The sequence below is a fragment of the Anolis sagrei genome, chromosome 1 (assembly GCF_037176765.1).
Source record: "Anolis sagrei isolate rAnoSag1 chromosome 1, rAnoSag1.mat, whole genome shotgun sequence".
Lineage (NCBI taxonomy): Eukaryota > Metazoa > Chordata > Lepidosauria > Squamata > Dactyloidae > Anolis > Anolis sagrei.
The window spans coordinates 160,048,041-160,071,844 of record NC_090021.1 but is presented as its reverse complement, the minus strand read 5'-3'; the positions used below and the strand labels follow the sequence as shown (position 1 = coordinate 160,071,844).

General features: G+C 43.4%; 1 protein-coding gene across 1 annotated transcript in view; it reads left to right on the top strand.

The window, feature by feature from the left end:
* Positions 1-21,467, top strand: part of TWIST2 (twist family bHLH transcription factor 2) — a 45,068-nt gene extending 23,601 nt beyond the window's left edge. Inside the window, exon 2 of the mRNA XM_060784016.2 lies at positions 21,150-21,467. The gene's annotated coding sequence lies outside the window, so the exon portion shown is untranslated. The remainder of the gene's footprint in view (positions 1-21,149) is intronic.
* Positions 21,468-23,804: the final 2,337 nt, after the last annotated feature.

Below are 23,804 nucleotides of genomic sequence, written 5' to 3'. Positions count from 1 at the left end.
GCATCATGTTTTGTATCATGGACCAGTAGTTTGTAATATTTGAAAAGATGTTTAAAGTAATATATAAAACTAAACTATGACAACTAACACAACTATACCTACAACAATCACCCTAACATAAACAAACACTGATAAACACATTCATAGAATCATAGAGTTGGAAGAGACCTCATGGGCCATCCAGTCCAACCCCCTGCCAAGAAGCAGGAATATTGCATTCAAAGCACCCCTGACAGATGGCCATCCAGCCTCTGTTTAAAAGCTTTCAAAGAAGGAGCCTCCACCGCACTCCAGGGCAGAGAGTTCCACTGCTGAACGGCTCTCACAGGCAGGAACATACAGCCACTAATATCAATCTACAAGCCTCACACTAATTGCCTGTTGATTTTGATTTATTTCCCACTCCCTTTAGATGTCACTGCATATCCATTCATTTTACTTTCAACAACACTTCTAAATCAGAAAACTAATAGTTGAAGTTTGTTGCTATTGTTGCTGTAATTTTTTTATTACGGTTTTCAGATAACAATAAAAAGAAGGGGAACATTTCTTTGGTATAGGAAAGTAAAAAATAAATGGCTATAAACATTAATAATAAACAAGTCCTAGTCTTTGTTAAAATTAGTAAAAGATTTCTCCTTGATCAGGATCATCAGTTTGTCCATTTCAGCTAATTCACAAATCTCCATTCAGTCAGTCTTCTTGCATCGGGATAGCTAGGAGCCCCCAGTGGCTCAGTGGGTTAAACCCCTGTGCCGGCAGGACTGAAGACCAACAGGTCGCAGGTTTGAATCCGGAGAGAGCGCGGATGAGCTCCCTCTTTCAGCTCCAGCTCCTCATGCAGGCACATGAGAGAAGCCTCCCACAAGGATGATAAAACATCAAAAACATCCTGGTGTCACCTGGGCAACATCCTTGCAGACAGCCAGAAGCTACTTGCAATTTCTCAAGTCGCTCCTGACATGACACACACACACAAAAAATATCGGGATAGCTGTTTTTCTCCATCTTTGAGAATTCTTGCTACAGTTATTATACGTTGCAGTAATCTTTCATGTTTCCTTTCTAGTTGATCAACAAGTAAAATTTTGATTTCATCATAATTTTAACATTTTTTTCTAAAATCATATGTTTTTAAAAAAAATCTAGTATCCCTGAGCCTTTTTGCAAGATAACCACATATGGTAAATTGTCCCAACAACCTTCTCACATTTCTAACATTTACTAGAATTGCCTTTATACATCTTAGAAAGCCTCTCTGAAATCAATTCCCACCTATACATCATCTTTAAAAGTTTTCTTTCAAATCATTACTCAAAGTACATTTCAAACATTTTATTCAGACATTCTCCCATTGTACCAATTGAATTTGTGTACTTATATTTTGAGCCGTTCCTTCTGAGCTTGCTTAAGGTACGCCATTAATATTGTTTCGGCATGGTGCCGACTGGTCAACTCACAGACTGTCGGCTCCTGCCAATTCTGGTATCCAATAGCACCTCTTTGTTTTGGAGTAGGTGTCAATAGCTGGTGGTTTGAACAGAATAATGATTTTTCTTTAACATTAAAGCTTGGCTGGTGTCAACTGACCCATTCTTTCCTCCTCACCAAATCCAGTGTTCATGGAAACACTTGAAATTAACGTTCTAAATAGTATTCTAATTCACAGGCTATTTTGTCAGCTGCATGACCTTGGGGCTGGAATTTCTAAAAGACCTGCTTGTGCTGTTAACTAAAATTGCACTGTTCTTGGAAAGGATGTGATCATCTTTGATCTGCTGGCATGTGTAGGAAGTCAGGGTATGTCCCCTAAGTCTGAGTGAATAGGGAAAACGAAGTAATGGAGAGTAAAATCTGAATAGTTGAAATAGAGCAGCTCTTGTGAGATTCAACAATACTAGCTCTTCCATTCACATTATTGAACTCCTAAGTATTATGTATTTTGTATTACTACTAATACTCACACCAATCTGTTACCAAGAAAAGCAGGTAATATCATGGAGATACAATTATAACATTTAACTGATGATAGATCTAGATATTGACAAGCTGGAATGTGTCCAGAGGAGGGCGACTAAAATGATCAAGGGTTTGGAGAACAAGCCCTATGAGGAGCAGCTTAAGGAGCTGGGCATGTTTAGCCTGAAGAAGAGAAGGCTGAGAGGAGATATGATAGCCATGTATAAATATGTGAGAGGAAGCCACAGGGAGGAGGGAGCAAGCTTGTTTGCTGCTTCCCTGGAGACCAGGACACGGAACAATGGCTTCACACTACAAGAGAGGAGATTCCATCTGAACATGAAGAAGAACTTCCTGACTGTGAGAGCTGTTCAGCAGTGGAACTCTCTGCCCCGGAGTGTGGTGGAGGCTCCTTCTTTGGAAGCTTTTAAGCAGAGGCTGGATGGCCATTTGTCAGGGGTGATTTGAATGCAATATTCCTGCTTCTTGGCAGGGGGTTGGACTGGATGGTCGATGAGGTCTCTTCCAACTCTTTGATTCTATGATTCTATGATTCTACTGTGAGCTGTTCAGCAGTGGAACTCTCTGCCTCAGAGTGTGGTCGAGTCTCCTTCTTTGGAAGCTTTTAAACAGAGGCTGGATGGCCATCTCTCAGGGGTGCTTTGAATGCAGTCTTCCTGCTTGTTGGCAGGGGGTTGGACTGGATGGCCCATGAGGTCTCTTCCAACTCTATAATTCTATGATTCCTCTAACTTTCAAAATGTTATACCCTGTACTCTGAAAGGTGCGCAAATAAACAGCAAATAACTTGAAACAAACAGGCATTTGCTAGATATCATAGTCACTGAGTACCTGTCTCTAGAATTAGTATAAAGGAGTGCAGCATTGAGAGAGAATTTCAAGAAACTATCTGTAGTGAGACCTGAAAGACCTGGGAACCGTTCACATTACGACCTTTAAGAGCTCTAGTAATGTCCCATGGAATCCCGAGGTTGTCATTTGAAAACAGAGCCTTTGGAATGCCCAGCCATGGATTCTCCTGGGTGCCTTTGACTAAACTATAAATCCAAGGATTCCATAGGAGGCAACCATTACAGTTAAAGGAGCATTATCAGTGCTGTACATATCCACTGGAGGATGGTTCCCAGATCACGCTTCAATATCACGATCTGTGGATGCTCACTGTTATATACAATGGCATAGAAAAATGGAATCCCTGATTAAAAATGGCAAAATTGAACTTTGTATTGTGGTTTTAAAAATATTTCCAAACCGTGGTATGGAGGAACTGTGTGATTGTGGAGTGCGAAATGGCCACAGCTTCTTCTGGGAGGCTCATTTCCACCTGACCTGGGAAGGTAGGATCTGAAATTACGCCAATGATAAACAGCCCTGGTCAGGCCTTTTGCCAGGATATTAATTGGGAAGGGGGCTGAGTTTGATTCGGGGGGGGGGGGGGGGGCTGAGGATCCACCCTAGCAAACCTTTTGTATCATTATCCCAGTACCCCCCTGCATATGGGATATATTGAGCATGGTGATCAGATCATGATATGAATAAACCTAACAGTTTAAATAATGTACCAGTAACGCCTTCTCACGGACCACCATGAGAATTTGGGGGGGGGGGGGAGAGCCCCTCAACCCCCCCCCCAACTACATACCTGGCCCTGGTGCTCTTCACCAGCCATAGACCTCCCTAGGAGTGCTTGGCCATTGTCCTTTGCGGTCATAATATAATGTCCATTCAGTCGTCAAGGAGGGGAAGCGAGTGATCCCCTCCTTATTGCTGACCATGCAGGCACTACATTCTGACTTCAGCAGAAAGGTGCTCAGATGGGACTCCATGGCTAACATGGGGCTGCAACAGCAATGCAGAAGCAATAATAATAATAATAATAATAATAATACTTTATTTATACCCCGCTACCATCTCCCCAGAGGACTCGGTGCAGCTTACATGAGGACGAGCCCACAATACAACAATACAAGCAATAACAACAACAAAACAGCAATTTAAAAACAACATAACAATAAAACAATAACATAAGCATTATCAATAGGACAACACACTTTAAAAACTATGGGTAGAAGCAATCCATCCCCTTCCCAGTACTGATCAGCAGAGGGGGAAGAGATTGGCAGCAATGGATCGGGCCGAAACAAACATACATTTGCTGTTCAACTGCAAGGCCCATAGATACTCCAGAGTCTTCTGCAAACTCTGAAGCATCTCCTGACTTTGTTTAGGACCTCAACACATTGACATCCAAAACATGGGTGACAGCAGGGGAATTTGCTGGCCATTGTGACAAATCCATGGGGCAGCAGGGTAGCCATCACCCTGTGCCCATATCGCCACATCACCACCATGTTCTCTGGCCTCCATCCTACGTCACTGCCAGGATGGAGCCAGGATGGAACCAGGATGGATCCCCGCTGGATGTAGTCCTGTATCATGTGATGGACTCCAGCTGTCTCCATCCTGGCTCCATCCTGGAAACATCCTAGGATGGAATCAGACATTAATGTGATGAGGTCCTAAATGCAGAGAAAAACAGGGTTAAGGACTAAAAAGCCCAGGTACTTATCATGTGCATCATAAAGATTCCCAGTACCAGATTCAAAGTAAGTACCATTTTTTTCATATAGACAAGCCTTCTCTCCCTCCTTCTCTTATTGTCTCTTTCTTTCCCTCCACCTCACATACACTCAAACCATTTGAGTATCTCCTCCATTGCCTATGACATACTGGCTTTTGATACAGTCTTGTAATTGCTGTAATTTGGACCATTCTAAAATCAAAATACTTTCAGCAGCATTTTAAGTGACCCAAGGGGAAGATTTTCTGACTGAAACCTTTTAGCAATGTGCAAAGAATGCAATTATAGGCCAAGAAGTCAGTTCAGATTTCTGAGCCAATTTTTATGTTGGTGCAGCCAATCGATATAATGGCAGCAATAAAAAGGTGAAACAGCCTTACACCAGGAAAAGTTCTGATAACTTTTAAGTGCAGCACACCATTTTGAAATTTATTTTATTTTCCTCATCCTAATACTCTACATCTACTCTAATCCTCAGACATCAAAGTACCATTGGATATTTAGCACTGTGCTCTCCTAGTATAACTGTTGAATGAATACTTTTCCTTAGGGCTTCTCTACACCAGATCTAAAACTCAAAGTGGACCGGGTTATTACCAGATGTCCAAATGACATTCAGGAACTTCCAGTCCTTAATATGGGAGCAAAGCATGTTTAATCAATTCTCAGCAAAGTTTTCTCGGGAAAACTTTCCAGAGTTCTCAAGCCATCTGCCACAGCAATGGGGTCAATCGGAAAGATATGGGTGATACCCAGCCATGCCAAATTGGTTTCAGCAGGACTCTACCATCTGCTGACTGACAGCAGGTCCCGGATTTTATGGCACATGTAGATGAGTCCTTTATAATAGTGTAATGCTTTGTCACACAGCATAACAAGCCCTATGAGGAGCGACTTAAGGAGCTGGGCATGTTTAGCCTGAAGAAGAGAAGGCTGAGAGGAGATATGATAGCCATGTATAAATATGTGAAAGGAAGCCACAGGGAGGAGGGAGCAAGCTTGTTTTCTGCTTCCCTGGAGACTAGGACGCGGAACAATGTCTTCAAACTACAAGAGAGGAGATTCCATCTGAACATGAGGAAGAACTTCCTGACTGTGAGAGCCGTTCAGCAGTGGAACTCTCTGCCCCGGAGTGTGGTGGAGGATTCTTCTTTGGAAGCTTTTAAACAGAGGCTGGATGGCCATCTGTCATGGGTGATTTGAATGCAATATTCCTGCTTCTTGGCAGGGGGTTGGACTGGATGGCCCATGAGGTCTCTCTAGGTGGCAAAAATGTTAACCTCAGCTCCCTGCCCACTGTCCCCATCTATATAAATAAATATGTAATGTCAGTTTGTGGGATTAACATAACTCAAAAACCACTGGATGAATTGACACCAAATTTGGACACAAGACACCTCCCAGACCAATGAGTGACCATCTCTCATAAAAATACTGAAAAACACAGCGGAATGAACAGAAAAAAAGCAAAAATACATGACAGTGCATGTGCAAAAACAAGTCCCCCAGCAAACAAAACACACAATAGCATATCCACACTCTCTTCTGGACTACAGCTCCCAGCATCCCCTAGAACAGGCCCTTTAGGAGAGGAGGATGATCCAAATGCACTTCTTCCAAGATGCAAGCTTTCTTCTCCTTGGATTTCTTTGAGAGCATCCCAATCCCGGCATATTTCCAATTTGCTATTCGTGGACTGCAACTCCCAGCTACCCTTCAGATAGACAGATTAGATAGAGATAGGCAGGTAGGCAGGTAGATAAATCTATCAAGAGGACTGCTCGGAGTTGCAGTCCAAGAATAGGTAGAGAAGGAAGAATGTGGAAAAGAGGAAGGGAAAGAAAATGTGGGAAGCAAGGGAAGAGGAAGAGGGAAGGAAGGAGAGAAGGAAAGAAAAAACAGAAGGAAGGAGAGAAAGAAAGGAGAGAAAGAGGGAAGGAAGTTTGGCGTGGTAGGTACGGCTAGTCTGCAATAAAAGGATAGTAAACTTGTAGGGCCGTTTTAACCTGATCACTGAACTCTAAGCGCCCATCATACATGTTTATTTTTTTGAATAGTCTGTGGGCCTCTGGGGAGATATAGGCAAGTTCCAGTTGTAACCAAAAAAACTAATTCTACAGTCAGCTGTTGGACTCACAACCCACCCTGTTTGAGGTATGCTAGCAGTATAGGATTTCAGAGTTAGCATGGCTTTGTGCAAAAGAAAAAAATGAATATGAGTCTCTTCTGACAGAAATCATTAAAAAGGCCTTGGCCCTTGAGAGCCTGAAGGTCCATTTCTCATAACTGCATTAGGGAGAGCAGAGATGACAGTAACTGTCTCTTCCAGTTAAAGGCTTGGTATTGATTGCTTTCTTCTTTCACTCACATTAGAAGATTTCAATTCATCTGGTGACCCGATACTGCTCATTTGTTCTTATTCTAATTGTCACATTTTATGTTGCACACTTGTTACAGATTCATCATAAGATGTGAGATATTTTCAAATTCTCCTCATTATAATAATAAATAAATAAACCTTTATTTATATCCCGCTACCATCTCCCGAAGGACTCGGTGCGGCTTACAAGAGTCCGAGCCCAAATACATCAGTAAAAAAGCAACAACAACAATAAAGACAATAAATAAACTCATAAACAGTAACAATAACACCACGACGCATTAAAAACCTATGGCGGGCCAATTGCAATAATTAAAATTTTAAAAATGCTGGGCATGACAAGGTGACATATGACTAGGATGGGTATTTAGAGAGAGATGGAGCCTGTAGAGTTGTCTCTACAGGCCAATGGATACTCCACCTCAGACATCAGAAGAGCTGCAAGGCCAAGACCAAGCCACAAAAGTAAAGATGAAGATCCACCCAGAGGAAAGGTGTTCCTGCCATACATCAAGGGAACCACTGACCACATAGGGAAGCTGATGAGGAAACACAACATACAAACCACCTACAGACCCACCAAGAAAATCCAACAAATGCTACATTCAGCAAAGGACAAGAGGGATCCTCTCACCTCTGCAGGAGTCTACCGTGTACCATGCAGCTGTGGACAAGTCTACATAGGGACCACCAAACGCAGCATTGCCCAAACACGAATCAAGGAACATGAAAGGCACTGCAGACTACTTCAACCAGAGAAGTCAGCCATAGCAGAGCACCTGATGACACAGCATATTATTTGAGAACACAGAAATGCTGGACCACTCTCACAACCACCATGTCAGACTACACAGAGAAGCCATTGAAATCCACAAGCATGTGGACAATTTCAACAGAAAGGAAGAAACCATGAAAATGAACAAAATCTGGCTACCAGTATTAGAAAAACTCAAAAATTACAACAGCAAAACAACAGAGAGGAAACAATCAGGCACATCAAATCACTCTCAACAAAAGATTCTCCCCAACCACTTCCAAGCCATTAAATGCTAATCAAGGTGGTCAGTTGAAACATTCACACCTAGCTGCAGCAGACAAAAGTCCTCTGTCCCACCCTCGTCATTCCACAGATATATAAACCCATTTTCCTACTTCCAACAGACCTCATTACCTCTGAGGATGCTTGCCATAGATGCAGGCGAAACGTCAGGAGAAAATACCTCTAGAACATGGCCATATAGCCCGGAAAAACCTACAACAACCCAGTGATTCCGGCCATGAAAGCCTTCGACAATAAAGAACTTCTCAAGCAAAGCCCTCCAGTCAGGTGGTTATGAATGGCGCCATGGCTGAAAATACTGAAGTCTGCTAGAAAATCCAGCCTCCCTTTATGGAGGTCCCACTTTACTTTATTTAGCAGGATGACCTTTTTTCCAAGCTGGGACAGGGAAAGATCAAAAAAGAAAGAAGGAAAGAGAGAGAAGGGGAAGAATGAGAGAAGACAAGGTAAGCGTGGCCTCTTCCTACCTAAGCCCAGAAGAAGATGAAAGACCTTCTCTCCATTCCAACTATCACTGCTCTGCCTATGGAGGGAGGGAAGAAAAGGTAGTATCTACAGAACATAACCATACTGCCCCCACCTTCTGTTTGTGTTATGTCTTAGGATCTCCTCAGACAGGCAAGGGAAAAGCAGAGGGAACTGTTCTACACTGTTCCTCCCATCTTTCCTATCTTCAGGATTGGCCAGCCATCGCACATGCTTATTGTGCCTCCCCCTGTCTTTCCTCCACTTTCCTCCATCTGACTTAATGTTCAAGGGGCTCCAATTTTGTGTTTTGCACAGAGTGTTTGTTCATAGTCCTAACTTTCAGGGACTTTGCAGATAGGTGGCTTCCTTTGGCTGCATTCATAGGGCAAGCCACCTGTCAATTATAGTTAGAATCCCTAGTCCCGCCCCTCTCTGGGTTTTTTGGAGGGAAGGGGCCATTTTTCAGTTAGTCTCAGCAAAGGAAGTCAATGCAGAGGATGTGTACAGACGTCCTCCTATACAAAGGCTTCATCCTTTAAGACTTCCCGGGGGAGAACAGTCGTAAGCCTCTAAAGATTCCCTTACAGCCCTGAGGAATTCCAGAGGGAATAGCAGCTCTAACCATCAAGATCTCCAGCCAAGTGAGATCCTAAAGGATTCTTTTCGGGCCCCCTGGCTTCCCTCTGGATTTAAGCCACACATCCTCACTTAAAGGCACTTCATTTCAGATCCAGCAGCGACAGAACATTAAGGGATGGTCCCAATTGCTCTGTCAGCCCAGGAATAAAAGAAAAAGAACTTTAAAGACTATAGATCAGGGAGCCTGTACAGGCCATTCCAAGTTTCTATTACCAGCATCCATCTGTGTGTGCCTGAGGAGTTTCAGCCATCTTGAAAGGGAGCCCATCTGCTTGTGTTTCTCTGTTTCTGGCCATCTTGGAAGTCACCCCATGTGACCAGAAGAGAGGGGCTGGCAGCCTCCTTCTTTGCTCCAAGCTCCACCTTTCTTGCAAGAGGAGTCTGAAAGTCTGCATCAGCTCTCTTCCCGCCCTTTTTGAAGTATCTACACAGCCAGCTCTGCAAAGTTTGCTACAATTCTTCCCGCCTTTTGGAAGTTCTGCAGTTTGCCACTTTGCAACTCTCCAGCCAGAAGCAAGATTCTTCCCGCCCTTTTCTGGGGCCCTGCACAGCATTGCTACAGTCTGTTCAAACAGCAGAAGCAAGTTTTCCCGCTCTTTTGAAATAAGCCTTGTTTCTGCTTTGCCTTTCCGATTTCTGGAAAGGAGCATATTTAAGCTCAAGCTGTTTAAGGAGGGAAATTTTCCTAAATTCTTATTTTCGGGGGCCCTGGCTTCCCGCTGGATTTAAGCCGCACATCCTCTCTTAAAGGCGCTTCATTTCAGATCCAGCGGCGACAGAACAGGACAACCTTTACCTTTTTTATACTGGAACCAACTATATCCTAATTTAATGGCGATTGGCTGTATCCGCAGTTTCAGGTAACCACTATCAGCTCGAGATCCGCTGTGGGTTAGGAGGTCTTACTCTATCTGTAAAATGTATCTGCAAATCGTGGGCTACCAAGTGGTGTGATACAATGGACCTTCAGCACTTATAACACTTTCACTTGCAACTGTTCAAATTCCCAGTCTGCTCACTAGCTAGGAACTTGCCCAGACTAGTTATTTATATCCATTATTTATTATAATGTACTATTTAATGATGATCCTGGGTGTTTCTTGATATTTCTCTATTCACACACTTTCCCGACTTAAAACTTTTCAACAGAAAGATAGCACGCTTTAGTCCATTTCATAGAATCAAAGAGTTGGAAGAGGCCTCATGGGCCATCCAGTCCAACCCCCTGCCAAAAAGTAGGAATATTGCATTCAAATCACCCCTGACAGATGGCCATCCAGCCTCTGTTTAAAAGCTTCCAAAGAAGGAGCCTCCACCACACTCTGGGTGGGTTCTGTGCTTGTGGTGTTAGATGGGATTGTGTTCAACCCTCTCCAACCTTCCGGATGCTTTTCTAGATGGTTGTCTCCTTCAAAGAGCCTCCTTCTTTTCTCTCCCTGTGCTGCCTCCCTCCTCCCTCAAGGGTTAAGGCAAAAATGACAAAGTGTAATGGTGATATTGTTGTCTGTGTTTTTGTCTCTCTCTCTCAGAGAGGCACTCATAGTCCCTCTGCAAACAGCCTACTTCAGTCTAATGCTTCAGCTCACACAGGAAATGACTGCCTGTGTGTACAGTTTTACCCTTTTGGCACTATAAATCTGGAGTTTCCAAAAAAAAAAAAAAAACCCCCACCCACCCCCCTAATGCCTTGCCACAAAAGCAGGAGATTTCTATTCTTGGGAAGATGAACTCCCATATTTTATCCTTGCCTTTTCATTTGCCTTTCCTAAGATTCACAGGTGTTACGTCTTTCTAAACTTAGTGATTTTTCACTATGACTCTAGAGAGAATTTTTAAAAAGAAAAACTGGCACAGAAAAGAGGAAAACGAGGAAGAGAAGGAAAATACCATAGAATCGTAAAGTTGGAAGAGACCTCATGGGACATCCAGTCCAACCCCCTGTCAAGAAGCAGGAATATTGCATTCAAAGCACCCCCGACAGATGACCATCCAGCCTCTGTTTAAAAGCTTCCAAAGAAGGAGCCTCCACCACGCACCGGGGCAGAGAGTTCCACTGCTGAACACCTCTCACCAGGCATGTAGCTGGGGGGGCTTAAGGAGCTTCAGCCCCCCCCCCCCAAATTTTCAGGGTGGTCCACAAGAAGGCCTTACTGATATATTGTTTAAACTGTTATGTTTATTCTTATCATGATCTGATCACCATGCTCAATATATCCCATATGCATGGGGGTAGGGTAGATCCTCACCCCACCCCCCGAATCAAACTCAGTCCCCACCCCCACTGAATCAAACTCAACCCCCCCCCCATTCAAAATCCTGGCTACGGGCCTGCCTCTGACAGTCAGCAAGTTCTTCCTCATGTTCAGATGGAATCTCCTTTATTGTAGTTTGAAGCCATTGTTACTCACCAGAGCTTCATACAGGGAGCATACCACCCCGCTGTTATGTCAGCTCCACTGGTTGCCAGTCCAGTTCCGAGCACAATTCAAAGTGCTGGTTTTGACCTGCAAAACCCTATACGGCTCCGGCCCAGCGTACCTGTCCAGGCGTATCTCCTACGTCCCACCTCGGAGTTTAAGATCCTCTGGGGGGCCCCTGCTCTCGGCCCCACCTTTATCACAAATGAGACTGGTGGGGACGAGGGACAGGGCCTTCTCAGTGGTGGCCCCTCGCCTGTGGAATGCACTCCCCGGGGAAATTAGGTCATCAACATCCCTCCTCTCTTTCAGAAGGAAGTTAAAAACCTGGATATGGGACCAGGCCTTTGGGTAAGCTGGCAGATGGATAAAAGACAATGATGACCAGAGTAGGAAAGGACTATGATAATGCTGGATGGATTATGGATTTATGAATTGGCGAACGTTGACCATAAGATGATTTTATTGCTGCTATTGTATTAATTTGATTGTTTTAACTAGTTATAATTGTTGTTATACTGTCTTTGTATATTGTATTTTGTGAACTGTTGGGCATTGAATTGTGCCTTTTGTAAGCCGCCCTGAGTCCCCTCTAGCGGGTTGAGAAGGGTGGGGTAGAAGCACTCCAAATAAATAAATAATATTGTTCTGCGTCCTAGTCTCCAGGGCAGCAGAAAACAAGCTTTCTCCCTCCTCCCTATGACTTCCTCTCACTTATTTATACATGGTCATCATGTCTCCTCTCAACCTTTTCTTCAGGCTAAACATGCCCAGCTTCTTAAGCCGCTCCTCATAGGGCTTGTTCTCCAGACCCTTGATCATTTTAGTCTCCCTCCTCTGGACACATTCCAGCTTGTCAATATCTCTCTTCAATTGTGGTGCCCAGAATTGGACACAATATTCCAGCTGTGGTCTAACCAAAGCAGAACAGAGGGGTAGCATGACTTCCCTAGATCTAGACACTATGCTCCTATTGATGCAAGCCAAAATCCCATTGGCTTTTTTTTTTTTTTTTTTTTTGGCCACATCACATTGTTGGCTGCTGTTTAACTTGTTGTCCACAAGGACTCCCTCAAATACATGAAAATGTCCTCATCTCACCTCCACAATCCTCTATGATGCCAAAATATCTGTTCAGCCCCTATCATCATGGCCATATAGTGTTGTGACATCACTTCCTGTCATTGTTTTGAGGGAGACTGGAGAACAAGCCCTATGAGGAGCGGCTAAAGGAGCTGGGCATGTTTAGCCTGAAGAAGAGAAGGCTGAGAGGAGATATGATAGCCATGTATAAATATCTGAGAGGAAGCCACAGGGAGGAGGGAGCAAGCTTGTTTTCTGCTTCCTTGGAGACTAGGACACAGAACAATGGCTCCAAACTACAAGAGAGGAGATTCCATCTGAACATGAGGAAGAACTTCCTGACTGTGAGAGCTGTTCAGCAGTGGAACTCTCTGCCCCGGAGTGTGGTGGAGGCTCCTTCTTTGGAAGCTTTTAAGCAGAGGCTGGATGGCCATTTGTCAGGGGTGATTTGAATGCAATATTCCTGCTTCTTGGCAGGGGGTTGGACTGGATGGCCCATGAGGTCTCTTCCAACTCTTTGATTCTATGATTCTATGTGCCGTATCTGTATTTTATAACTCTGCTTTGTTTGGGAGGGAAGAGGCATAGTTCAAAATTAGCCAAACTTCTCTTTCCTCAAATAAAAGAAAAGAGAGCAGGTGATTTATTACTTTGTGTGCTCTGAGACATACTGCAAGGAGGGACAGGATGAGGTCAGGCAGCTTCGGCTCTGACCCAGGATGTAAGACAACAGGGATTCGGAATTCCAGATAGGAAAGTCAAAAGCAATGAAGAAACAGTGTTTTAAACAAGGAGGAGCAAGGAAGTTCATCCCCTATTGGTGTCTAAGATTCTTAAACCAAAAAAAAGTATAAAAGAGATCCAGCTCAAATCAATCTCAGGTGCTGACATGATTCCTTTGGAACATGTTTTTGGTAAGGGATAAAGCAATTCTAGTCATTAAGAAAATTGTCAATAATGCACATCCACCCAGATTTGTTAGAATCGCGGTAATCTCTTCTGGGATCATGACATTTGAGAGTTTAAGTATCCAGCCAACTAAAGGAATATTTTGTGTCTGGAAATAGCCTAGCAGCCAGTTATATTAAATAATAGCTTGCTTGCTCGCTTGCTTTCTTCTCTCAGAAATGTCCTCCTTTCAGTTCCATTAATAAAAACATGCATTTTCATTGGGTTGTTGTAGGTTTTTTCAGGCTATATGGCCATGGTCTAGAGCAGTGGTTCTCAACCTGGGGGTCGGGACCCCTGGAGGGGTCAGGAGGGAATGTCAGAGGGGTCACTAATGACCACCAGAAAACACAGTATTTTCTGTTGGTCATGGAGGCTCTATGTGGGAAGTTTAACCCAATTCTGTCATTGGTGGGGTTCACAATGCTCTTTGATTGTAGGGGAACTACAAATCTCAGCAACTACAACTCCCAAAATGTCAAGGACTATTTTCCCCACACTCCACCAGTGTACACATTTGGGCATGTTGAGTAGTCGTGCCAAGTTTGGTCCAGATCCATCATCGTTTGAGTTCGCAGTGCTCTCTGGATGTAGGAGAACTACAACTCCAGAACTCAAGGTCAATGCCCACCAAACCCTTCCAATATTTTCTGTTTGCTATGGGAGTTCTGTGTGCCAAGTTTGGTTCAATTCCATTGTTGGTGGAGTTCGGAGTGCTCTTTGATTGCAGGTGAACTACAAATTCCAGCAACCACAACTCCCAAATGACAAAATCAACCCAACTCCCCCCCCCCCCCCCCCCACACACACACACAACCCCACCAGTATTCAAATTTGGGCGTATTGGGTATTTGTGCCAAATTTGGTCTACTGAATGAAAATACATCCTGCGTATCAGATATTTACATCACGATTGATAAACAGTAGCAAAATGACAGTTATGAAGTAGGAAGGAAAATAATTTTGTGGTTGGGGGTCACCACAACATGAGGAATTGTATTAAGGGGTCGCAGCATGAGGGAGGTTGAGAACCTCTGGTCTAGAGGCATTCTCTCCTGACGTTTCGCCTGCATCTATGGCAAGCATCCTCAGAGGTAGTGAGGTCTGTCGGAACTAGGAAAAACCAGGGCAGAAGTATGCTGGCCTGGCCTGGACACTTAAATTGGCAAGTATGATGAGGTCCTATGGCCTCTAAGCTGCCTTTTTTTTTTTTTTTTGGCAGTGTTGTGTTATGAATATTCAGATCAGTGAGCCCCCGGTGGTGCAGTGGGTTAAACCCCTGTGCTGGCAGGACTGAAGCTCCAGCTCCTCATGCGGGAACATGGGAGAAGCCTCCCACAAGGATGATAAAACATCAAATCATCCGGGCGTCCCCTGGGCAATGTCCTTGCAGACGGCCAATTCTCTCACAACAAGTCGCTCCTGACACGACAAAAAAAAGAAAAAGAAAAAGTGAGCAGTTATAAATTGTCCTTTCAAAAAAGCCCCATTAATACTTTACTTCCCATAACACTCTCATACACGATGTCCCACTGTAATTTGAGTGTTACATTTACAAATGTAAATGAGTTTACTTTTTTTCTGTTATACTTCAGTGCTGAGAGATTTGTGCCAATGGTTGGCTTTAGGGAGATGGATTCACAGAATTGGAGTGCAGAATAAATGGATGCAAAAGCCACACATCATTTACTTGGTTTTAATGTGTATTTTAGAAAAATCTAATGATGGCCCACATATACATACTTGTCAAAGCCACTTAAAAAAGGGAGTCTAGAAAGGAGCGTTGACTACTTTACTGTGAAAACATAACAAAGCCTAATTCTGATCATCTTCCAGACGTATAATTTCCCAATCAGATTTGGTTTTAGATATAAACCAGTCTGAGTGGGTGGAAGGATATTATCATTTTGACTTCATTTGAAACAAGTGCTTAATGACGAATTCACTTGAAGACCTTGATACTGAATTACATTTTTACATCTGAACCACTTCTGAACTAATTATGGACTTCTGAACTAATCCTCACTACCTCTGAGGATGCTTGCCATAGATGCAGGTGAAACGTCAGGAGAAAATGCCTCTAGACCATGGCCATATAGCCCGAAAAAACCTACAACAACCCAGTTATTCTGGATGAATTTTACCTTGAAAACCCAATGGATGACCTCATAAGATGCGCCACCAGAAACATCACACATTGTGGTGAATCTGGCAGTGCCCGTCAGGGGTATGGGGCACCCATCGCTGCATACCTCGCATCACCCAATTCACCTGTCATCCCATCCCATGGGGGGAAGCATTGGCTGCCCGGCTTCCCCTGTTGATCTCAATTGAACATGGGAAGCCTCCCATGTTGCGCTGCAGTGGCATGTGCCTGTTCACCTTTTACCATGGAGCCCCACAGGAAGTAGTTGTGCACTGTGGAATGAAGATCGACATGAGGAAGAACTTCCTGACTGTGAGAGCCGTTCAGCAGTGGAACTCTCTGCCCCAGAGTGTGGTGGAGGCACCTTCTTTGGAAGCTTTTAAACAGAGGCTGGATGGCCATCTGTCAGGTGATTTGAATGCAATATTCCTGCTTCTTGGCAGGGGGTTGGACTGGATGGCCCATGAGGTCTCTTCCAACTCTTTGATTCTATGATTCTATGTTGTTGTTCATTCGTTCAGTCATTTCCAACTCTTTGTGACCTCATGGACCAGCCCACGCCAGAGCTCCCTGTTGGCCGGCACCATCCCCAGCTCCTTCAAGGTCAATCCAGTCACATCAAGGATACCATCCATCCATCTTGCCCTTGGTTGGCCCCTCTTCCTTTTTCCTTCCATTTTCCCCAGCATCATTGTCTTCTCTAAGCTTTCCTTTCTTCTCATGATGTGGCCAAAGTACTTCACCTTTGCCTCTACTATTCTTCCCTCCAATGAGCAGTTAGGCTTTCTTTCTTGAAGTATGGACTGGTTGGATCTTCTCGCAGTCCAAGGCACTCGCAGAACTTTCCTCCAACACCAAAGTTCAAAAGCATCTATCTTCCTTCGCTCAGCCTTCCCTATGGTCCAGCTCTCACATCCGTAGGTGACTATGGGTCCAGAAGACCTAGTAGTCCAGAAGACCTAGTAGTCTGAATTTGAACTTTAACATTTGGTCTCCTTTTTGACAAAACACAGGATATATTAAGCCTTGTAGATTAACTATTATTAATTTGTCTTTTTTGTATTTACAGTCTAGATTGTATTTCATGCTATTTAAGACAGAAATTCTTCTACAGTTAATCTTTGAAACCTAGTTCAGTTGCTAGCCTACTCAATTTACAGTACTGAAAGCATTTACAGTACTGAAAGCAAATCAAGAGTTGAAGGATGGTATCTCCAACACTTTCCTGTCTTCTCATGATGTGGTCAAAGTACTTCATCTTTGCCCCTACTATCCTTCCCTCCAATGAGCAGTCAGGCTTTATTTCCTGGAGGATGGACTGGTTGGATCTTCTCGCAGTCCAAGGCACTCGCAGAACTTTCCTCCAGCACCACAATTCAAAAGCATCTATCTTCCTTCGCTCGGCCTTCCCTATGGTTCAGCTCTCACAACCGTAGGTGACTACGGGGAATACCATACCTTTGTCTATGCGGATCTTTGTTGCCAGTGTGATGTCTCTACTCTTCACTATTTTATCAATATTTATCAATATTCGTCATTGCTCTCCTCCCAAGAAGTAAGCGAAAATCGACACACTCCATGGCAAAAAAGAAGGTGAAACAGCATATGCCCCATCTGCTGTTGTATATAACAGATATGGAAAACTTCTTGCAGAAGACTGGGGTGGTAATGCTTGCTGCTGGTATGAAAAGGTTGCCACGAAAGGGATAGGACTAAATATCTTGTCTGGCTTCAAAATAGCCAACTGAATCCTGAACTTCAGATTGCAAAAAATGTGCGTTTTAGTTTTGACAAATTTTACATTTTCTCATTCCTTTATCTTTTTTTTTTTACATATTCAGCCCAAGAGTCTCAGATAGCTCAATCCTGTACTGATCTATTTAAGCTTAGGGGAAAGAAGGGATTTCTGAATGCACATAATACAGATTTGCAGAACTGATTAAAGGGTCTTGTGTGCCTTTTCTTCCCTGCAGTGCCTGTTGCAATCCTTGTATATCTGCACATAAGCTCACAGACATTGCTCTGCTCAGCCTATGCCAAACTTTGAAGATCTTCAAAGTGCTCCAGGGCTGGAAGCCAAACCCTGGCTTTTCTGCAGAATGTCATTGTAATTAGATAAATAATATCTGTGGGGAGGGGGGATGCAGGGAAGGAGCAGTGGGAAAGGAGTCTAAATGGAAGCTTTCCTTTGTGGGAGGAAGTAATTATACATATTTACAATCTGAGTTAAGTCAGTCCTGCTTGGAAAGGGAGGTTTAATGTCATATCTGAAAAGCTTGTAAATTAAATTCTGGTCAATGGTGGGCCACAGGCAGGCAAGCAGGCAGGCAGTGTTTATTCCCATGCAGTCAGCAGTGAAGAAACATAGGATTTGGGATAGTACTTTCCTGTCTCTCACCATGATGGGCAATACCAGAGGTCCTCAAACTAAGGCCCTGGGGCCGGATATGGCCCTCCAAGGTCATTTACCCAGCCCTCGCTCAGGGTCAACCTAAGTCTGAAACTACTTGAAAGCATAGAACAACAACAACCAGGATTGTGGTGCAGCTGGCTGAGTATCAGCTGCATTAAGATCACTCTGACCAAAAGGTCATGAGTTCGAAGCCAGCCCAGGTTGGAGTGGGTTTCCAACCAATTGTGTGTAGCCCGTTGTTGACCTTTGCAACCCGAAAGACAGTTGCATCTGTCAAGTAGGAAAATTAGATACCACCTTAAAAGTGTGGGGAGGCTAAATTAACTGATTTATGAGGCCAGCAAAGCATTCCAGTGGGGAAGCATTCGGGGAATGCGGAAGTGCTTCATCAGCGTCGCAGATGGACGATGAAAGCGACAGCTCCCCTGGCGGCTAGAAAAAGTTAAATAGCCTCTGTGTATGTCTGTATATGTTTGCATGTCGAAATTTGGCATTGAATGTTCGCCATTTATGGGTACACTGTAATCCGCCCTGAGTCCCCTGCGGGGTGAGAAGGGCGGAATATAAAAGCTGTAAATAAATAAATAAATAAACAACAATCCTATCTCATCAGCCAAAAGCAGGCCCACACTTCCCGTTGAAATACTAATGTTTATATTTGTTTAAATTGTTCTTTATTTTAATTATTGTATGTTTTTAAGTCGGGTTTTTTTTTTTTGCACTACAAATAAGATATGTGCAGTGTGCATAGGAATTTATTCATTTTAAAAAATTATAATCCGGCCCTCCAGCAATTTGAGGGACTGTGGCCTGGCCCTCTGTTTAAAAAGTTTGAGGACCCCTGGGCAATAACAGTGTGAAGATATATGGTTAAATTAGATGCTGAGGTGGAGGCGGGCTATTGCCTATGGGCAACCTGTTTCCCATCCCACAACAGGATTTCATCAGAAATGTGTGTGAAAGGAATGAGACTTGCAAATTAGGCCCATGTTTTCCTTCACTGACAAATCACAAACTACATAAACGCACTAAAGACAAACTACATAAGGAAGGGAAATAATATGATACAACAGATAGGTATCTTTCAGCAACCAAGCACCACGACAAACAATGAGATAGACATATCATCTAACCAGACCCGAGTAACTATATTTCTATATTTCCTTAGTGCAATGCAGTAGGCAAAGGGTATGCAGAAGTATGATTATGGGACCATAAAGTGGCACAGTGCAACTGGTTAATTGAAGAGAGGAGTGATGTCAAAAGTACTAAAGCACTGGGACTGGGGTGCAGCTGGCTGGGAGTCAGCTGCATTAAGATCACTACTGACCAAAAGGTCATGAGTTCGAAGCCAGTCCGGGTCGGAGTGAGCTTCCGACCAATTTGTGTAGCTTGCTGTTGACCTTTGCAGCCCGAAAGACAGTTGCATCTTTCAAGTAGGAAATTTAGGTACTGCTTATGCGGGGAGGCTAATTTACAACACCATAAAAACCTCCAGCAAGCATGCAAAGAATGAGTACAGGAGCAGGATTCAAAACGATCTTGACAAATTGGAGAGATGGGCCAAAACTAACAAAATGAAGTTCAACAGGGACAAATGCAAGATACTTCACTTAGACAGAAAAAACGAAATGCAAAGATACAAAATGGGGGATGATGCCTGGCTTGAGAGCAGTACGTGTGAAAAAGATCTTGGAGTCCTCGTGGGCAGCAAGTTAAACATGAGTCAACAATGTGATGTGGCGGCAAAAAAAGCCAATGGGATTTTGGCCTGCATCAATAGGAGCATAGTGTCTAGATCTAGGGAAGTCATGCTACCCCTCTATTCCACTTTGGTTAGACCACACCTGGAATATTGTGTCCAATTCTGGGCACCACAATTCAAGAGAGATATTGACAAGCTGGCATGTGTCCAGAGGAGGGCGACTAAAATGATCAAGGGTCTGGAGAACAAGCCCTATGAGGAGCGGCTTAAGGAGCTGGGCATGTTTAGCCTGAAGAAGAGAAGGCTGAGAGGGGATATGATAGCCATGTATAAATATGTGAGAGGAAGCCACAGGGAGGAGGGAGCAAGCTTGTTTTCTGCTGCCCTGGAGACTAGGACGCGGAACAATGGCTTCAAACTACAAGAGAGGAGATTCCATCTGAACATGAGGAAAACCTTCCTGACTGTGAGAGCCATTCAGCAGTGGAACTCTCTGCCCCGGAGTGTGGTGGAGGCTCCTTCTTTGGAAGCTTTTAAACAGAGGCTGGATGGCCATCTGTCAGGGGTGATTTGAATGCAATATTCCTGCTTCTTGGCAGGGGGTTGGACTGGATGGTCCATGAGGTCTCTTCCAACTCTTTGATTCTATGATTCTAGGAGTAAGTACTTCATCAGTGTCACAAATGGACAGCTCCCCTGGTGGCCAGAATACCCTCATGAAAAAGCTGGAATGTTAAATAGCCTCTGTGTGTCTGTCTATATATGTTGTGTGTCTATGCCATTGAATGTTTGTGATTTATATGTACATTATAATCCACCCCGAGTCCCCTGTGGGGTGAGAAGGGCGGAATATAAATACTGTAAATAAATAAATAAATAAATAAATAAATAAATACTAAAGTCAGCATATATCTGTTATCAATGATAGTGTGAATATAGCGGAATAGTGGGTTTGATGTATTGTTGAAGGCTTTCATGGCCGGAATCACTGGGTTGTTGTAGGTTTTTCCGGGCTATATGGCCATGGTCTAGAGGCATTCTCTCCTGACGTTTCGCCTGCAACTATGGCAAGCATCCTCAGAGGTAGTGAGGTCTGTTGGAACTAGGAAAAAGGGTTTATATATCTGTGGATTTGTACAGTTGTCGCTGGTACAACCCATGTCTCTTCTGATTACACTTTTGCTAATGTAGTCCTAACACATTTTGCCTATCTGCATTCTTGTGTAACAGTGTGAACTGTGACCTTTGGGGGAAAAACAGGAGGAATAAGGGAACACAGACTGGAATTCATCCAATACTCTCTTTTTTGTTTCCTTTCTTTTTCCTTAGGCTGTCCAGTTTTGAAGACTGGAGTGGAGCTGAAACATATATATATGTTTGGGGCTTGTGAAACCTTAATAACCTCAAGAGAACTGGTCTGAGGAACCATTTGACTTCCCTTGCTTTGAACTCCTGCAGAGACTTTGGAGAGAACAGCAAGCAACACAGTACCGAAGCTAAGATGCTGGATATCCTGCAATGTCTCTCCCCGAGAGACTGGACTAACACACAAAGAGCTTATTCAAGTTTGTGTTTATTTGTTGGAGCTCGCTCTCTTTTCTTTTGTGTATGTATTTCTCTGTATGTGTGTTTTAAAAAAAGAAATCAGGAACAACTAGGTTCTTGTGGGTTTTTTCGGGCTATAGAGCCATGTTCTAGAGGCATTTCTCCTGACGTTTCACCTGCATCTATGGCAAGCATCCTCAGAGGTTGAGAAGGTCTGTTGGAAGTAGGAAAAATGGGTTTATATATCTGTGGAATGGCTGGGGTGGGGCAAGGAGCTCTTCCCTGCTGCAGTTAGGTGTGAATGTTTAGCTGATCACCTTCATTAGCATTTGAAGGCCTGCCTGAGTCTGGGAAAATCTGTTGCTGGGAGGTGTTAATCTGTGCCTGGTTTTTTCCTCTCTGTTGTTTAGCTGTTATAATTTTAGAGTTTTTTAATACTGGTAGCCAGATTTTGTTCTGAACATGTCTAGAACATGGCTCTATAGCCCGAAAAAACCCACAAGAACCTAGTGATTCCAGCCATGAAAGCCTTCGACAAATCAGGAACACATTATTGAGAAATCCTTCCTTTGGATTTTGTGTTATCTTTGTGTTTTTCGTCTATAGTTTAATTAAACTCATGTTGTTTTAAACTAATATAAAAAACTGGACCAAGGCTTTTCGGAAAAACAAAATTTCCAAATTCTGCACATTTTTTTTTTGGCGAAAGAAGCCTGGAATATAGATTCTTCTCGACATCCTTAGCACCATTTTCTTACTGGTTTGCTTCAGCTAATCCTCTCTCTCTTATGCAAGTTGTTCTGTGCAGGTGTGTTGGTTTATGATTTGATTTATTTATTAAGATGTTTTTAAACCAAAGACTGCAACAGTGTGTACACTGCTTCTCTGGCTCATAAATGTTTTTTTAAAAATAAGTGATGCAGATATTTGATTTATTTGACATATATTAAAAGGAGTCAACATCACACAGAGATCTATAAGGATTCAAGGTGGTTTGTATCATTAAATGTGCTATCTGTAGGGGTTTTTTTACTGCGGTTATTTCAAATATATCAAGCACAGTAATTTAAACCTATTTATTTCAATAAAGGTGTTCTGTCGCGCGCTGGGCTTGAAACGAATTGCTTTTAAAACAGGATGTGCAACTTTAGCCCAGCAGGAAGCCAGGGGGCCCGAAGAGAAATTCTTAAGGATTTTCACCATAAACAGTCTCTAGAGGGCTTGTAAAATATAACAAAGTCTTTTATTGGTGAACAATCAACAGAAACTTCCTTTGTCTTCAAAGGGTTAAACAAATGCTTCCAGGCTTTTGTGCAACTGGTGGCTTCTAACTGTTACTTTTACTCTAAAGGAAAATCCCTTTCCAAACTTCTCCCAAGCTAGCTGTGAACCTAAACCTAACTGATGTGGGCTCCACTACCAGGTTGAACTGCGTCTCAAAGCACCGAGTGGACCTACCAGTAGGCCTGTAGTCACTTCAGCTGGAGTTCTTGGATATTCAAAGCTGTTTTTCCCTCCGAAATTCCTCAGAGCTTTAGGACTGTTTCCCTGGGAATCTTTGGGAATCCATTTGCTCTTAAGACTGTTCTCCCCCTGTTCTCCGCCTTTGTACAGGAGAAGTCTGTACACATCCTGTACATTGACTTTCCTTGCTGAGACTGACTGAAAATGGCTCCCTTCCCTTCTCAATTGTCCTGAACAGGGAGCGGAACCAAACATAACGATGAAGGACAGGGGGCCTATAAATGCAAACTTTAACAGGAAGCTACCCTTCTGCAGAATCCCTATTATTATTATTATTATTATTATTATTATCATCATCATCATCATTATTTGTACCTCGCTAGCATCTCCCGAAGGACTCGATGTGGCTTACAAAGGCCAAGGCCTCAAAACACAACATAACAATACAACACTTAAAGCAAATTAAAAACAATTAAAGCAATATTAAACAACAAGCAATAAACAATACATCAAGACACTATAAAACTGGGCCGGGTCAGAGTAATGGGTACAGAATTAAAAGTGCTGATGTGACAGGTGATATGTAAGGATTATAGGGTAAGTGCAGTGTGCGGTGTGCAGCCATCTTAGTTCTAATAAAGTGCTTCTGGGACTTGTTATTGGAGGTTTCCTATTCTGGAAAGGCACATCGGAACAGCCAGGTCTTCAAGTTCTTTCTAAAGACTGCCAATGTAGGGGCCTGTCTAAGATCTTTTGGGAGGGTGTTCCAGAGTTGGGGGGGCCACCACAGAAAAGGCCCCGTCTTGTGTCCCCACCAAACCCACCTGCGACGCTGGCAGGATCACGAGCAGGGCCTCTCCGGATGAACGAAGTGAGAGCGTGGGTTCGTAAACGGAGATACGGTCACGCAGGTAGGATGGTCCCAAACCGTTTAGGGCTTTATAGGTAAGCACCTGCACCTTAAATTGGGCTCGG